General features: G+C 52.5%; 1 non-coding gene across 1 annotated transcript in view; it reads left to right on the top strand.

Annotated features, from left to right (window-relative positions):
- Positions 1 to 4,946: 4,946 nt before the first annotated feature.
- The window catches only part of LOC126432602 (small subunit ribosomal RNA), a 1,910-nt gene continuing 1,856 nt past the window's right edge, over positions 4,947 to 5,000 (top strand). Inside the window, exon 1 of the ribosomal RNA XR_007578086.1 lies at positions 4,947 to 5,000. This exon is cut by the window's right edge and continues 1,856 nt beyond it. This is a non-coding gene — a ribosomal RNA (small subunit ribosomal RNA).

Below are 5,000 nucleotides of genomic sequence, written 5' to 3'. Positions count from 1 at the left end.
AAACGGCACCTCCATCTACAGGGATCCGACGGAAGTACGCCAACCATGCCGGCAAAACAGTATCGCCATCTATGAAAATACGGCGAAACCACATGCAATACCTCCATCTATGCGAATCTGACAACACTACGTCCGCCATGTCGAGCGCACCACAAAACACAGCGCCATCTGTAGGTCTCCCGCGGCATGACGTCCTGCAACGACGATACCGCCATCTATGAGACGCCAAGCCGACCAAGACATCGATGGGCCCACAGTGCCCATCTTTCGACCCCACCCACAAAGCCTGCGTCCTCTGTCGACCACAGCACCCCAACGCCAGCGCCTCTGCCGCACGAAATCGTGGACCGGCAATCACTCCACCTGCGCCCCACTCCAACCGCCCAACTCGCAACTCCAGCGGATGAACGGCGGACTTTTCCCGCAGTCGCAATGTGCAATCCACCCCTATAACATGCGTTTCATGAAGAGGTATGTCCCAGCCTGCTTATTGTATAGGCATTAAAATGACAATAAAGTAAAAAAAAAAAAAAAGAGGTATGTCCAATATGCGACATTCCCGCTGTCCCTATACATGAGCTGCGAGCTGTATCACTTACGAGCTACAGACGCGATCGCGTTGCTCTCTGTACGAATGCCGATGCTGAGCGGTCAGCTAGGAGGCGCTCCATCCATGTCGGTACCGGTGAGCGTTGCACTCGCAGTCGCAAAAACGTACGGCAAGTATATTACTCGGAAGAGTTAATGACAGTCCAAGCCCCCCCTGCGTGGGGAGAGTCTTGCTAGGCCATGACCCACCGGAAGGGCGCAGCGTCCCCCACCCCAGACATGTGACGTCACACTATCGGTATTGACGACTAGACTCATTGCTTATAATCATTTGCCATACACCGGTGGAAGCTGCCGAGACGAGTAGCTACATAGCGCGCTCGCCGTGTCACTAATGTACAGAGATACAACAGTTTCGACGGGAACCACATTAAACGTATACACGGCGCTGATTAGTAATAGATAGAGCCATCAGAATACAGATAATATATACAACTGTCCGTATACATGCTGAAAGACTCTGCTCACAATCACAACCACACGTCAGCCACACACTCTTATCACGCACTACTCTCTGCCTGTAACACGCACACAGACAATATGTAAGCACCAGCATGCAACAACACCCAGTGCATCCTCTCCGCCACATTAGACAATCCACACTGTCATAACCAGACTGGGAGGTCCACACAGAAAACAGAATATCCCACCCACCCGACAACCACCATTGCTCAGCCAAGCCACCAACACCCACACATGTCCTACACAGGGGTGCACCCAACATCACAATACTGCCTCCTCTCACAGCACACAAACAATGGCAGGAATGAAAGACACAGGTCTGCCACAAGCATGGAATGAGAGCGCCGCCTGTCATGAGCCAAAGGTACATCCTGACGTGGCAAATCAGATGATACCGCAGGCATCCACGTACTATAATCACAATCAACAAACCGGCCGCCGCCCCCCCCCCCATTAAACCTTTCCTTACAACAATGTGTACCTTAACCTAACCTATGTCGTACCTTAACCTAACCTATGTCGTACCTTAACCTAACCTATGTCGTACCTTAACCTAACCTATGTCGTACCTTAACCTAACCTATGTCGTACCTTAACCTAACCTATGTCGTACCTGAACCTAACCTATGTCGTACCTTAACCTAACCTATGTCGTACCTTAACCTAACCTATGTCGTACCTTAACCTAACCTATGTCGTACCTTAACCTAACCTATGTCGTACCTTAACCTAACCTATGTCGTACCTTAACCTAACCTATGTCGTACCTTAACCTAACCTATGTCGTACCTTAACCTAACCTATGTCGTACCTTAACCTAACCTATGTCGTACCTTAACCTAACCTATGTCGTACCTTAACCTAACCTATGTCGTGCCTTAACCTAACCTATGTCGTGCCTTAACCTAACCTATGTCGTGCCTTAACCTAACCTATGTCGTGCCTTAACCTAACCTATGTCGTGCCTTAACCTAACCTATGTCGTGCCTTAACCTAACCTATGTCGTGCCTTAACCTAACCTATGTCGTGCCTTAACCTAACCTATGTCGTGCCTTAACCTAACCTATGTCGTGCCTTAACCTAACCTATGTCGTGCCTTAACCTAACCTATGTCGTGCCTTAACCTAACCTATGTCGTGCCTTAACCTAACCTATGTCGTGCCTTAACCTAACCTATGTCGTGCCTTAACCTAACCTATGTCGTGCCTTAACCTAACCTATGTCGTGCCTTAACCTAACCTATGTCGTGCCTTAACCTAACCTATGTCGTGCCTTAACCTAACCTATGTCGTGCCTTAACCTAACCTATGTCGTGCCTTAACCTAACCTATGTCGTGCCTTAACCTAACCTATGTCGTGCCTTAACCTAACCTATGTCGTGCCTTAACCTAACCTATGTCGTGCCTTAACCTAACCTATGTCGTGCCTTAACCTAACCTATGTCGTGCCTTAACCTAACCTATGTCGTGCCTTAACCTAACCTATGTCGTGCCTTAACCTAACCTATGTCGTGTTTTAACCTAACCTATATTGCGCCTTAATGTAACCTATATTGCGCCTTAATGTAACCTATATTGCGCCTTAATGTAACCTATATTGCGCCTTAATGTAACCTATATTGCGCCTTAACGTAACCTATATTGCGCCTTAACGTAACCTATATTGCGCCTTAACGTAACCTATATTGCGCCTTAACGTAACCTATATTGCGCCTTAACGTAACCTATATTGCGCCTTAACGTAACCTATATTGCGCCTTAACGTAACCTATATTGCGCCTTAACGTAACCTATATTGCGCCTTAACGTAACCTATATTGCGCCTTAACGTAACCTATATTGCGCCTTAACGTAACCTATATTGCGCCTTAACGTAACCTATATTGCGCCTTAACGTAACCTATATTGCGCCTTAACGTAACCCACATTGCCCCTTAACGTAACCCACATTGCCCCTTAACGTAACCCATATTGTGCTGTAACCCAACACACGTTGGGCCTTAACCCAACACACGTTGGGCCTTAACCCAACACACGTTGGGCCTTAACCCAACACACGTTGGGCCTTAACCCAACACACGTTGGGCCTTAACCCAACACACGTTGGGCCTTAACCCAACACACGTTGGGCCTTAACCCAACACACGTTGGGCCTTAACCCAACACACGTTGGGCCTTAACCTGCTCTGTAATTGTCATACGACGCGTTAAATTAGTGTAGTGTTGCCTAACTGCAACCCCCGCAATATAGTTTGCTACTCGCACTGCCCGGTCCCCAGTGTATCGCTTCATGTTAAACACCTTGCAGCGATACACTGTAATGTGGATGGCAGCAGGACGTACATGCTCAATGCCCTTCGCAGTTGTTCATTGGCATTCGCATGGCGAAGCACTGCGCCTACGCTGTGGTACGGCCTGTGTCAACTGTCCGCTGATGTTGTACCTCCAAATCACACACTGTACTGCACATTGGTCCTCATGTACTGAATGATACATCGTGGTACATGTGACCGTACAACGACTGCGCCAACAACGGCGAACCATGCGGTCCAAATGTTGTGCACGCAGCTACGTGTCGTCTCCCTATAAGAGCTGGAGTGCAGTGTGGTATGCCCTGGATGGCGATCAGCATGAGCCGTCTGTTGATGTAGTGGCGCGTGTTGTCAGACGTTGTCGTCTCTTCTCACACACCGTGATAGCATGGTGCACTGCGTTCCACATCTGCGACATGCGACAGAGGCCGGTTGACAGTCGTTTGCGCAATGGACATCGCATACGTACGGGGGCCACCTTCCACGTGTTTGCGAAGCGTGCACATGTTGTTGCGTGTATGTGGGCAGACATAGTGTGTCGTGACACCTGACACAGGCATGCAACAATCGTTGAATTTGCAAATGGCGATGGACGCCTACGTTTGCTGGTGACGTTACGCAAATGAACAACTGGTAAACCGTTGTGGTGCGGTTGTTCTCGCTAGAGGTGAATCAGTGATGGCGACGATCGGTTGAGCTACCAACCGGTTGTTTCAGCGATACCCACCATGCCCACGAACGTGAATGGCATGTGGGTGTGAAGCGATACGCGGCGGTGGCTGGGTGGGACCGGCCCCGGCCGGTGAGGGGGGGCCGCCCGGCGTGCTGGCCGCGCGGTGCGTGGGCGCACGCGCTACAGCCGGCTGGTGGGGGCGGCCACTGGCAGGCGCGCCGGCCGACGGAGGCGGCAGGCGGCGCAGCTGCGCGCCGGCGCACCCTGCACGCGGCGCCGTGCGGCCAAAGTAGGTCCTCGCGGGCCCGGTGCGAAGCGCGGTGGACATCTGCAGTGTGCTGGTCCGATTGAGGACTGTGTGCGCTGAGGATGCGCCGCCGCCCGGCGCTCGGCGCCGCGACGCCGTCTGCTGCTCGGTCGCCTCTGCGGTTCTCGCAGGTGGTTTGTATCGCAGCTGTGCGGACGTGTTGGCGCGTGCGCTGTGCTGGGAGAGTTCGCTTCGGCACCCAAGTGGGGCTTTTGTCCTTCTGTGGCGCTGGCGTTGGAGCTGCCGGTCACCGTAGGTGGCGCGTGTTGTCTCCCGCCGGCAATGCCACGACAGCACGCTCCCGGGCCTCTGTCGGCAGCGGCAAGCTCAGTTGGGAGCACGGGTGGTCGCACCTAAAGCGTCTACTCGCCAAACTCCGGGCGATTGCGCCTCTCTCGAACCCGACCAAGTACTTAGGACGGCGCTGCGCGCCGCCGGGACCTGAGAGGGTTTCGAGGTGTATGGTGCAGGGGAGCGCAGCCTCCTCCTGTTTGCAGAATAATTGAGCGGACGCTTGCGTGTTCGCGCGGGCCCCCGGGACACACTCCCGGGCGGCCGGCTGCTCAGCTCTAGTTGACGCAGCTCCCTGGTTGATCCTGCCAGTAGTCATATGCTTGTCTCAAAGATTAAGCCATGC

The sequence above is a fragment of the Schistocerca serialis genome, unplaced genomic scaffold, assembly GCF_023864345.2.
Source record: "Schistocerca serialis cubense isolate TAMUIC-IGC-003099 unplaced genomic scaffold, iqSchSeri2.2 HiC_scaffold_1143, whole genome shotgun sequence".
NCBI lineage: Eukaryota > Metazoa > Arthropoda > Insecta > Orthoptera > Acrididae > Schistocerca > Schistocerca serialis.
Note: the sequence above shows the minus strand (reverse complement) of the source record. Positions and strands in the feature narration are given on the sequence as shown.